Here is a 13,976-nt window from a genome sequence, read left to right on the forward strand (position 1 = left end):
AGAATATTTATGGAACTTACAAATCCTGCCTATTGAACCAAGTAACTTACAGTTTAAGTCCAACATTGTTGTTTTGATAAAAGCAATTTGAAAAATGCATATTGAAATATGCGGTTACAAATTCTACAACCATTACCTGAGTGATACATATGTTTGTGCTTTGGAACTACATGTGGATCAAATCGGAGGCACCAGAAAATACATATTAACACCTTCAAGCAAAATCCGGTACATCGGTTCCATTTTGCAGTAAATAATCAGCCTTCTTCTCCTCCTCGCATCTCGTTGTCTAGTATATCACGCATCATTTGTATCGGATAAGGCCTTCGGTCCGGATTGCCTCTTTGTTTGGATCGGGCTGATGAAGAACAAAGTAGGCAACCCTCTAACCTGGTACAACAAAATTTCCAGTTCCATTCACTTTCCACTATACTAAACTGACCAGAAGATTTCTAGTGAAACTGGCATAAAATGGAAAGCAGCTACTTTAAACTGACATGACATGAGTACTTCGAAGAAAAACAAAATGTCTGAGCAACATAAGTAGATAAACAGCAGAAAGGAGAGAACTCGAGGAATAAATACTACTCAAATTACCTGCATGTTTTGCGCGAATTCTACTCGTCATCGGTATCAACTTTGACAATAATTGCTTTTTTCTCATACTCCACTGCTAGCTGTGATTATAAGAAAAGTAAGTTAATCTCCAAACTGGATCAAACAAATCAAGCTGGTCCTAAATGTCAACGCGTAGAAACTTCGGTGGGTTGACGAAAATACAAAATCTGGTGGATTCCCAAAACATTTTATAGCTAAGCAACCAAATACGTAAAGCAAACCCCAGTTAGTTTGAGAAGAAATGGGGGAAATTGTTACTTAAGTTCTGCATGGCGATTCACATAACATAGTTCAGGGCAGTTTTAACGTCACTTCACCGGAAATCGGCATCCCGAAATATTTGGAAAATATAGAAGCTATCTTTCAAAACTGTGTTCAAATTGTGAATTGCAAGAAAGCATCTTACTAGAGCATTAGATGCAAAACTGCATAATTTTCCGATGCCATTTCGAAGGACCTAAATGATAAACCCGAAAATGGTTGCGGAAAACTCATGATATCATACAATACTCATCCTATTTTACGAAACTACTTCGATAACATAGAGTGAAACTATATATCTAAAATTTTTCTGGTACGGGCTTGCTTTCCACCGGCAGTGTATTTTTTCAGTTTTCAGCTATGGTCTAGTGCAAGGGATTATTTCCAGTTGCCTTAAGATTCATCAAAAGAAAATCTATTATTCAATCTAAAATATAATTCCCGACATATAACTTGTACTATAAATTTAATCTATTTTGGCAAGTTCTGCAGCCAGACAAGATCTTGGCTGAAATCTCGAATTCACGGTTTCATCTTCTACTTTATCGCATCAGTATGATTGCATTTGGCTTATCTCGGTAAATTTTTATTGGAAAATTGTAAAACTAGGATCAAGAACTTCGGATTTTAAGGTAAGCATTGGTGAAATTGAAGATAAGGTACATGACACACTGGTACTTATTCTTCAGATGGCAACTGATGCTATCGGTTTGATTACCCGCGAACTTAACAAAAGTTCTAGTATAGTCAGAAGATTCTGTTTAGAATGGTGTTAAATGCTTCGGGCTTATATATTCATGATGGTTGATGATGGACTTATGTTAATCAGGCTCGGATGTTAATATAAGATAGAGGTAGTATCAAACAAAAGTTAGTTCTGAACATGTATTCGAAGGTTCTTTGGAGAGTTATATCCCTACACACGTCTGAAAATGTGCCGAACATGAATATTTCAAGAAATCAAAGAATTGAGGAAACATAGGGATAGGTTAACTCCTTTATGAATCCTAATCTTGAGGAGAAGAGAAAATGAATGTGAACTCAATCGTGTATCTATGTGTGTCCGTGTGTGTGTGTTTGCATTCTCCAAGGTCACACACAGGAAATAAGTTCAAAACCGAAAGAATCTCAACTCAACCAACTAAATCAAAACATTAAAGTTATCAATTGAACAACAAAGCAGAAATCCAGTATACAAAGCTTACCATTTCAAGTTCTTGAGCCATTAAAATACAAGGACCACACCATGTTGCGTAGAAATCAATAATTATGGGAACCGTTCTCTCCCCTCTTACTAGCTCCTCGATTTCTTGAGCTGACATCTTTTTCTGCTCACCCGAAATTCCAATATCAACTCACCAAATTTCAAAATTTCATAAAACAACATTACCATATGAAGGGAAAAAAGAAAAGCATGGATGCTGAAACATTTGCCTTCGTAAATGTTGGTCACATACATAATCCTTCCATACAACTCCATGTCCCTCTACCATAATATTTTTCTAATTATTTATAATTTAGCATATGCTAAAGACAACTTTTCTATTCATAATCCCTTTGCAAAATAGACGGCTAAGATTACTGGTAGTAAATGAGAAGATATTCACTAAAAAAGCAAGTAGATAATCTCAACTGTTTTCACACGTCCAATGATCTTAAATTACTAAAAACTTTTGTAAAACTAAAAGTTTTACACTGTAAGTATATCTTAACCCCTTATACATATATAACCATGTGCTCCAACGCCAACTTCCATTTTTTGACATCCCTATAAGCAATCTAAAGAAGCACAATAACTATTAATACTCTTCAAATTTCTTTCTTTTTACCCCTCAAAATTTCATCAATTCAACAGAGGAAAGCTACTAATTGAATTAATGCACATACTCCCTTATTTGTATGGGAAGATCAATGGGAAACGAAAACAAAGAAAAGAGCATAAAATTCACGTCAACAGTCATCAACTCCACTCAAATTTTCCAGAAATGGTTAACCTAAAGAGATAAAATAAAATTCATAAAACCACATGATTTATCTTCCTTTCCCCCCGATTTTTACAGCAACCCAATAGGGTAAATGGCGAAACAAAACAAACCCAGAAATCAAAATAAAAAAATAAAAGAAAGAAGGATAATTACCACGAGATAATCTTCCCTGACATATTTGCCAAGTGGGGGTTTGCAAAGCAGCTTTCTGGGTTGTGTTGAAAGTGAGAAAGGCGTAGCCTTTGTTGTGGAGAAGAATAGTGAGTTCTGGGAATGGGGTTTTGATGAAGAAAAAACGGGTGAAAGGGAAGGAATTGGGCGAGGAAGTGTGCGGGTATGGAGGAGAGCCATTTTTGTGAAGAAGAAAAGAGAGGTTTAAGGCTTGAAGAAGTGGCAGTCTGGGTTTAAGTGAGCAAAACTTTTTGTAGATATTTCAGCGGATGTGTTTGGCTCCTTGAATAAGATTAGCGTTGAACCCCAACCAGAATGGAATGGTAAAAAAAAGACGTTCAAAAAGCGGTTCAGTACGATACGGCTATATACAAATTTCATTGACTTCATTTTATATACTAATTTTGAATTTTTTTTAACTCATCCATCCAATCTTTTAAAGATTTTGAATTTAAACAACTATATTATAGAGTTTACCAGTAAATAATTAATAAAAATTATAAATAAAAATTATTTTATAATTATGTATAACAGATTCAATTTTTTATGCAAATAAAAACAATTACTTTTACTGAAAAATTATAAAAAAATTTATAATTATAAATACAAATTAAACATATAGTTAGAATATATTTTTTATAATTATTGACATAAGAAACTAGTCACTTGAGATTATATAAGAAAAACTTTAAAAACACTTCGAAAAAGCTCGAGAAAAAGATAAATATGAACAAATTTGATTTCAGCAACAAACGAATCACAACAAATAATCAAACTACTGAAAGGCCATTGAGAATTGCAAATTAGAGTTGAGCATCATAAGAAAATTATCTTCGAACACGAACCAATAGGCCTGTAAACGAACCGAACGTTCAACCAATCTTTCGGTGGAAAGTTTGTTTATCTTCGGTTATTTATTAAACAAAAGAATATGAATAATATTTTATGTTCGTTTAATTAAATGAACGGACACGAACAAAAGGTTTGTTCGTCATTTACGTTCGTGACCGTTCGGTAATCCATTCGTTTATGTTTGTTCATTTATGTTCTCTAGACCCGTTTGAAATATTAAGACTTAGTAAATTTTAACCTTAAACTCTTAAAACCAAATAAAAAAATTACTCAAATCAATTAAAGAAAATATAAATCCTAAAATTATTTGGAAAGAAAAAAAAAATCTTTTCAAATATAAACCTAATTAATTATTGTTTGTTTGTTTACATTCGTTTGTGTTCTTTTATCATTTTAACGAACATATATGAACAAACATGAATAATCTAAATTTCTTAATGAACGAGTACGAACAACAAATTTAGTTCGTTTAATTGTTCGTGTTTGTTTGTTATTTCAATTAAAATTAAACGAACGAACATAAATACCCTTGTTCGTGTTCGTTATGTTCATGTTCACTCGGTTCGCTTACAGTCATACGAACCAAGTATCTAAATCTAATATAAGAGTCTAAAGCAGTGAATATCAATATGATAACAAATAAGTGTCATATTGATTAGTGGAGGCGAAGTCAAATCTTACCTTGAAAAATTAAATGAAAAGAATGATCAAACAATTGATAAAGAGACTGAAAATATATAAAAAAAAGTTAGAGAAAAATGCGCCGTAAAGGCTAAGTCATTATTAACTAAAAAAACCAAAAGAACACGAAGATGTAATATAGAAAAGTAAAGGCAAAATAAAAAATGCTATCAGTCGGTGACCAACATAAAACTGATGACATACATGTCAAACACAAATGAATTATAAGTTGAGAAAAATCATTTTAAGGTTTTCTTAGTAAGTTATTAATCGACTTTAATTTCGAATTTGTTTTGAACAATTTCTACTTAGAGAAAGGTAAGAGGAATTTTTTTTACTAATGAGTATCAAACTCAGATAAAGGGAAGAGAGATCTTTTTACTAACGAGTATTAAATTTTTTTTATAATAAATTATTTCATTAATCGGAAGATGTGCAGAGGTATAAGTCGATCTTCGTATACAGCAAACCTTAATGTGAAGATGTGCAGCCAATAGCCATCGGACTTCAACTAAGTGATAGTTAACCACATACAAATAATCGCCACGACTTAGCGATTGGTTAACTAAATGAAACGCATCACTCTCGATTGTGGCAAGATCAATCGAAAGGAGAATACCTAGAAATAACGAAAGCTTCGGATATGACAGAACCAACTTGATTTTGCAGCACACATGTGCGGGCAGCAATGACAAAACCGCTATCAACACGAACAATATATAGCAAGTGCAGCAAGATCGTGGATCAATGGACAAGCAGCATCCGCATTAATTTTCAGTTTTCCTCCACTGGGTAAGCATTGAACCTGAACCGGCTGGAGATGAGGAGGGACGAACATCATTAATTAAGAAAGATGGTTGGAGAGACTGACTTTCAAAGATAATAAACCAGTCCGACAACAACCGTTGTTCATGAATGAAGATATGTTGCCGATGTCAAATCGAGTACAGCAACACCAATAAACACCCAAACTGATCAGACGATAAGAATCCCACTGATGGAAACCCAAGGAACGGAACAAAACCAGCAGCAGTAAGAATGGCATTGACCCTCGAACAATCGTACTTGGAATGGAGAACCGTATTGAAAATTTTAAATTAACTAATCTCGTAGTTCCTAAATAAAATCATAACAAAAATTATATTTTTCAAATCATATTTAACCATTACATGCCTTCAACAGTATTATTACTTTTTAAAATATTATCAAATTCAAATCCGCAACAACAGTGATGCACTGCATATATAATATGTTCACAACACTAAAATTACATCTACGATCAAATCCAAGACTAGGGTTTTGAAATATCATTAACTTGTTTTAAGCTAAAATGTTATCCCTAAATCTTCCTACTGTTGAACTCTCCCCATTGTTTCATTGTCAATACACAAATCCCATACATAAATAATCTTCAATATATCTATCCATATAATTAACTTCTACCAATCCTTAATGCAGGATCGATCCCTTTAATTGATCCTGCAAAGAGCTTAGCAGTTTCCAATTGAGTGCTGGCCAGAGAGGAGGGCCCTTGGTGTCGTTGCTCCAATTTTATGTTTTTTTTACCATAGTATTAATATAATTGTGGGAGCCGACAAAAGGCTTATAAATAGAGTAAAATATTAAAATCTTTCATAGAAAAACCTTGAGTTAATCATCCTACCATCGACTAAAGCTTCTCCAATATTGCTTTAATCTGATTCTCCATTGTTCGACACTCAATTTTTAAAGGTACGTAATTAAATAATATTATATTTATTTTATAATTAGAATTATTTGATCTTATATTTAATTTTAATATTACTTTAGTTAATCTAATAATTGTTAAGGTGAATGGTGATTAATTGATTATTAAATTTGATTTTTTATGTTCAGAATTAATTTTATATAAATGCAGCTTGTCATGGGAAAAAAATTCAACAATTATTGAGCTTTTAAGAGAAAAGCGGAGAATTTCAAAAAATATAAGTACAACAATTGAAACTTCAACTGGTACATCTATTGACGTTTCACGTTCGGAAGATAGACCTTTAAAGATAGCTAGAAATCAGAAACCAAGTACAAACTCTAATTACTTGGAGCGAGCAAGCAAATATGAGAATATCATTCTGAACAAGAAAGAAATGCAATTCAAAGAGCTTATATTGTTGAGGGTTCATATCAACCAGTGCTCTATGAATTCAAAAAATCTTGGCATGTTTCTCATCCTCGCCGATTTCAAGCTTCTTGGTACAAAAACTTTCGTTCATGGTTAAAATATTCTCCTGAAAATGATGTTACCTTCTGTTTTATTTGCTTTCTTTTTAACAAACCAGATAGTCATTCATCGTACAAGACTTTCACTATGAAAGAGTTTCGAAATTAGAAGAAAGTAAATGGAAAAAGTTGTTATTTTAAGATGCATGTAGGTTCAGAACCTAATTCACCTCGTAAATTGTTGAACAAGAATTAGAGGATTTTCTTAACCAGTCTAGACACCTGCCACAAGTGTTTCATAAGCAAACAATTACAAATTGCTAATAATAGGCTTAGACTTGAAACATCTATAGACGCATTGTGCTGGTTAGCTTTACAAGGGGTACCAATGAGAGGTCGTGATGAGAGTGAATCTTCATCGAACCGAGGAAATTTTCTTGAACTCGTGAAATAATTAGCCTCTTATAAAAAGATGTTGAAAGTTGTATTAGAAAATACTCCAAAAAATACTTCTTACACTTCGTCTGAGATACAAAGGAGATTTTACATATCCTAACAGAGAAAATTAAGAGAGCAATTCGTGAAGAAATTGGTGAAGAGAAATTTTGTGTTATTATTGATGAAGCAGATGATGTATCAAGAAAACAACAAATGACTATTATTTTATGGTATGTTGATAATTTCGGTCTAGTAAAGGAATGTTTTTTTTAGCATTATTCATGTTCCTAATACTTAGCAGTGACTTTAAAATATGAGATATTTTACGTTCGTTCTTGCTTTGACATAAAGAATATTCGAGGCCAAGGTTATGACAGTGCAAGTAACATGCGAGGAAAGTGGAATGGGTTACAAGCATTAGTTAGCAATGAGTGTCCTTTTACTTACTATGTGCATTGTTTTACCCATCGTTTACGGTTGACACTAGTAGTTGCAGCGAAAGAGGTCATACCTGTTTATCAATTTTTTCCAAGTTATCCTTTATTATCAATGTTGTTCTTGCCTCATATAAGCACATCGATGAACTACAAAATGCTTATTCTGACGAGATAAATCATTTGATTGAAGAAGAATAACTTGAAACTGGAATTGGTTTGAATCAAACAAGTAGTTTGCAGAGGGCAGGTGATACTCGATGGGGTTCTTACTTGAGATCAATTTCAAGCTTGATAAAAATAATTAGTGCCACTTGTATTGTTCTATATAAACTCATGATGAAGTACATCTTATGAACGTGGAGAAGCGCGACATCTTTAGAGACTTTGACTTTAGAGAATTTGACTTCCTTTGATTTTGTCTTCATTTTACATCTTATGAAGAAAATGTTAGAAAATCATTGATTTACTTTCTCAATCATTACAATGAAAATCTCAAGATATTTTGAATTCACTACATCTTGTTGAGAGTTAATAGATACTTTTGCAGAAATTTAGAGATGATGGATGGAATAATCTTTTTATGGAGGTTACCTTATTTTGTGAAAGTCGTAACATAGATATCACAAATATAAGTTCTGTTTATAGAGAAAGAGGAGGTCGCGCTCGTCGCCAACAAGATCATTTTACAGTTGAACATCATTATCGAGTAGAATTTTTATGCTATAGTTGATGTTCAACTTCAAGAGTTAAACAATAGATTTAATGAGAAGTCGATAGAGTTATTAACTTTTGGTTGTGCTTTGGAGCCAAGAGATGGTGATAAAATTTTCAAGGTTGAAGACGTTTGCAATCTTGTGAATAAATTTTATCCAGAGGACTTCACGGAAGTTGAAAAGAATGATTTACAAACAGAATTGCGTCATTATGAGATGGAGTTATCTTGGAATTTAGGTCTAAGAAAATTGTTAACAATCTCTAACCTAAGTCAGTGGTTGGTGGATACTAGGAAAGTGAATACTTATCCATATATATTTCGAACAGTAAAACTTCTATTGACTCTCTCAGTTTCTACAGCAAGTGCTGAAAGAGCTTTTTCTATGATGAATATCATCAAGACAACATTTTGCAACAAAATGAAGGATGAATTTTTTTAGAGTTGCATGCTTATCAACATTGAAATAGATATTGCAAGGAGTTTGTTTTAATACAACATTGCTCGTGTATGCATTTCGAGATTTGAAGGAACGACACTTTTATTGTGATTTTGATATTTATGTCTTTTGTACTTTTTAAAATCATTTTTTTATTATTTACTTTAATTTAATTTTTAATTTGTTATTTCATATAAATAAGAACTATGCATATTTGATGTTATCATTTATATTTTTTGAAATAAACAAATAATAAGCTAAAATTATATATAACTTAAAGTTTTAAAAAGATTTGACCTCTGTTGAAATCTAGTTATGGCTCCGTCCTTGCTATCGTCCTAAGTTCATTACCCAGATAAAATCCTTGGCAGCCAAATTCTCTATCGCCCCACTCTTTGAACGCCTACATCGCTTTAAAAAAATTAGGTTTCAAAGAATAAAGAATTTCTAACAATATATAAGATGAAAAATTCAAAAAGATCTTTTGATGTTCTTGAAATCCATGTTATAAGTACACTCCAATCCAAGTCTGTAAGGATTCAACAGCTTCAAAAGCTCAGTTGCTTTCTCTTTGGTTTCATTATTGCACCCAAGATGTATGAGCACCAAAAGCTTTTGAAATGCACCAACTTGAAGAGCTTCCATCAATACTTTTTCTTCATATTTACTTAGCTTTCATATGGTCGAAATAGGTACTTAGTTGCTAGTTCTGAACCGTAAAGAAACGAGACTCATTTCGACAAATTCACCCTTTGTTTTCTCGTTTGGTGATGAAACCAATGTGGTAAATCACCATGAGAGAAGCTTTCGTGACTGAAGGAGCAAGTGGAAACATCCAGTTCATTACATACAATAATTCCTCCAACACATTGGCATTCTTCTCTTGCGTCGAACGCATCGACGAGGACATTGGCAGCATCGTTTGCAAAAATGCATCGCCCATTTTGCTCGCTATCGAGACCCCATTTTTTTATTTTGTGAACGGAACCCAAACACTCACATCTGTCCAATCTTCTTTCCGAATTGATAATAAAAAATAGAACTTTAGAGACCTCGGTTGAGCTGACGGGGATTCTCGGCGTTGGCATCCTTTCAATGCATTGCTCCGATGCTCCACACACCAAACTTGGATCATTTTCCTGAGAAAATTAATGGGTATCTGATCGAAACTTGTTAAGACTTGATTTATAACAGGGCATGTGAAATTCTCATCTTCAAGCCATTTTCTCGATCGTAAATCATCCCAAAAGATATTGTCACCGGATCCTTCATAAGATCAAGAGCTATTGGGAAAATGAAACGCATTGGGATCTCAAGCTTCATATGATGAACTTTTTTATCTCCATTTCTGGGTTTTCTCTTTGTCCAACTGAAAACCATTTCCACATGTTACTATACCAGAGCGAATGAATTCAAAGGCAAAGGGTTAATTTATGCATGATTCTGTGATGGGGGAGGGAGCTTCTTGAGGTCTATATATTGACTAGAATCTGGGATCTTTTATACGGTGTTTAAAGGGAATGGGGTGATGTAGAATTTAACAGGCAGTGATTGTCTCTAGGTAATGAACCTAGGACGATGGAGATGGTGAAGGAGGCTAAATAGTCAAACTCGACCAAAATTCCTATCTTGTGTGGCAAAAACAGGGCAGGTCAGCTGGTTAACATGTCAGGTCAGCATTCTATCATCACATTAACGATTGTTAACGGTAAGTAACTTATTTATTGAACATCATATAATATTAATGATTGATTTATTATTTTTAAATTTTAATGAGGAAAATAAAAATTTACTTACACTTTAATATCATTCGTATAGTTTACCCTTAAATTAATAATAGCGAAACAAATGATTCTTCTTCCAAAGTTAATAAATCTTGCACTTACTAAAATAGAAGTTAACTCACATAATTAGTCTGTGCTACTGATATGCGATAGATCAAAGATTTTACCTAATATGCCCCAAGATGTTTGTAAAGGGCCTTAGAAAGGTAATCTAATGTATTTCATGAGAGGTGATTATAGTGACGTATCTAGAAATATTTTTTTAAGGCGAGTATATATATATATATATATTAATTTTTTATATGGGTGGGCACAACCATTAAAATATATAATCATTTGAAGGAAATTCAGATTTCAAGGTGTAAATATAATGGATCCACCACTGGGTGGTTAATTTTTACACTTACATATGTGATTTCATTAATTATATCTCGATATAAACAACCCGGATCAATATTATGAAATCAATAAAAAAACATTTAAAATGTCTATCGTCTTAAATTTAAATTCGATGAATTCATCAAATTCGTCTCGATAAGAGCACTCAAATCACAAAATATGAACTCATTGAAAGTAAAAAGACTTAATTTTACGAGTAAATGAATTCATTAAGTTTATCTCAAAATGATCATCTAAATTTTAGAATATGAATGCAATAAGAGAGAAAACTCATCTTCATACATGTACAAAGTAATAATTTTTTTAGAATCTTATTTGACCACATTAAACTTAAAGAATAAATTAAGTAACTATTATGAATTATTTAACTAATTTAGCTTAAGACACATCATTGGATGAATGTAGAACCAATTTCTTATTGACCATTTGATGGATGAATGTGGAACCAATTTCTTATTTAATCACGTGATTAATAGATCGACTAGATTTCCTTCAAATCGTATGTACTCCGTAATAAATACTCTATAAATGAGTTATTATGATATGTTTTTCTTACAATTATAAAACAGACTATGAACAACATAAATTAACTTGTAACATAATAAAGATATATCATGAATTCCTCAATCAACAATCATTGGACAATGCAGAACCATTTTCTTGTTTAATCTTTTGATTAACGGGTCTATTAGATTTCTAGTATTCCGCTCTCTATTCTCACAATTATAAAAAATACGACTCAAAACAACATAAATTGCAACAGAGTTACATAAAAGATACAAGAGGTGTATTTTCATATTAATTAAACGTATTATATTAAAATTACCAACTCAAATCTATAGTTTGCACTGAAAATCAAAACAAATGAGCTATTATGCATCAAAGTTTCCAAGAGTTGTAAAAAAATAACAAAATTTCCTTTTACTATCTAAGGCTACGTATTTCCTTTTACACATCATTTATGAAGCGTCCCAATTGGGAATGTTTGCAGTGCTTCATTCACCATTTTCACAAGGGTCACCTGCTCAAACACCAACCATATTTCAAAACACAAACCTTCATTTCCATGGCACAAAGTTGTATATGAACCAATTGAACTAAGCTCGTTCCAGTTTGCTAGGTTTTGGTCGTGTCCAAGCTTGAATAATCCGCCATATGGCTTAGTTCAAGCATAGTCACCGAGAAAACGAAGATCATCTCAGACTCAACGCAATATATGCTAGACGGTGCGGTAGGGAAAGATACAACTGCACTCTAGCTTATAAGCTTAATTTAATTGGTTCATGCAGCCATTGTTAGAACGAGGCATCTAACACTTCCCTACGGTCGGTTGCTATTAGACCTCTTCTATCTTACATATTCTTCTAATCCATAAATAGGAAACTAGGTTTCTAATCATTACTCCTCAACAATATATACCACAAATGATATATTGTCCCCAACCCAGTAAACATGCCAGATTTCAACACCATGACAACGTAGAGTGAGCAGAACCGGATATAGATAGTAAGTTGCAGTTCATAGTAACATTGGGTTTTCGACATAAAAGCCTTATAGTATTAACAGGTAGCATATCTTAGTTCTGATATTTATAAAGACATACCACTTTCTGGGACCCCCGGAGGAGGTAAGGAAGATTTCGTGGGGGTGGTCCACGTAAAAACGATCTTGTTGTCAAATCGCCACTCGCCAATTTTACCATACGTTAACTCGCCCTGAACATTAAATAACAAATAAATAAAGTTTAAGCAATCTAGGAATAAGTTTGAAGCAAGTACCATATGTATAAAACAGTTTACCTTCATGTTGTAGTCGCATCCATAGGTGTAATGAATTATGAACTTTTTTCCTATTTCAAATCCCATGGCGGCTGAAATATATAAATGCATCAACCCTCATCGATGCCAAAGCCTAAATTTAATCGAAACTACACAAAAAAACAACCGTAACGGAAACCTTTAAACGATAAGGTGCCAAACCTGCAGCATAAAGTCGTTCCGAAGTATGTTGCACACCATTCAAAGCAGATGCCACAGCATAAGCATACCTTATGATCGAAAGAAAAATAACATGTTGGTACGGAAAATATGCACATGGTTAAACATTTTGTCAAATCAATAGCCATTTGGACGCCGTACTTACATTTCTAGAACCCATCCAAAAGCTTTTATCAGTCTCGGGGTCATCCTTCATTTGCAAAGAAACATTCATCCAAGTAGGAGCAATCTTTCCAGTAAATCCTGTATAAGAAAATCAAAACAAATAGAACACATCTTCTAAATAAACTGAACCTTATAATATACAAATGCAAATCGATGAGAAAAACAATAATGACAATGTAAAAGAAATGGCATTAAGGGGAGAAAACAAGAACAAAGTGAATATCCAAGTGGAAAACATGACTTTCGACATTATAAACTGTCGCACAACAAAATTGGCATAAACCCAATATTTTTTTGAAAATACATAAACCCAAGTTAGGAATCAGTTAATAGGGGAGCTTCACCTTCTTGATGATGACGGGTGAATTGCCGATTGGATCAATATCGTTACGGGTCCCATCTCTCGGGAAAAAAATTCCTCAACAGTTTTTTATTTTCAGCCGGCTTAATGTAGAAAAAGGGGTATGCAGCGGGAACCCACCACTTCGAGATTAGGCAGGGACTGATAAATATGTGATCGGGTTCTGCCATCAATATGTAGCTGTATCAAGAGAAAACAAAAGGGGTGTAGCTTGCTTTAGAAACGATTAAATATGATGAAATCGATAACAAAATCATGACATGTAAAAACACTCACTCTCCTCGATTGTGGCCTTTTCCAGCCACTGCACGAAAGCCCACGGTCTATTAAGACAATGTATCCTGTGACGAGAGGAATATTTTAAAAAAAATGTGGGAGACTCATGATTCAAACTAAGACCATCTAAGCCTTTTCACACACAATATAGAAGTGACAGGAAACGAAAGAAATCACGAATGGTACATAAAACGAAAGCCTTTT

The 13,976-nt window shown here is 33.2% G+C and overlaps 2 pseudogenes; both read right to left on the reverse strand.

Annotated features, from left to right (window-relative positions):
* Positions 1–224: 224 nt before the first annotated feature.
* Positions 225–3,289, reverse strand: LOC120115603 (annotated as a pseudogene).
* Positions 3,290–9,535: 6,246 nt separating this feature from the next.
* LOC120115623 lies at positions 9,536–10,170 on the reverse strand (annotated as a pseudogene).
* Positions 10,171–13,976: the final 3,806 nt, after the last annotated feature.

The sequence above is a fragment of the Hibiscus syriacus genome, unplaced genomic scaffold (genome assembly GCF_006381635.1).
Source record: "Hibiscus syriacus cultivar Baekdansim isolate YM2019G1 unplaced genomic scaffold, ASM638163v2 tig00110267_pilon, whole genome shotgun sequence".
Classification (NCBI taxonomy): Eukaryota; Viridiplantae; Streptophyta; class Magnoliopsida; order Malvales; family Malvaceae; genus Hibiscus; species Hibiscus syriacus.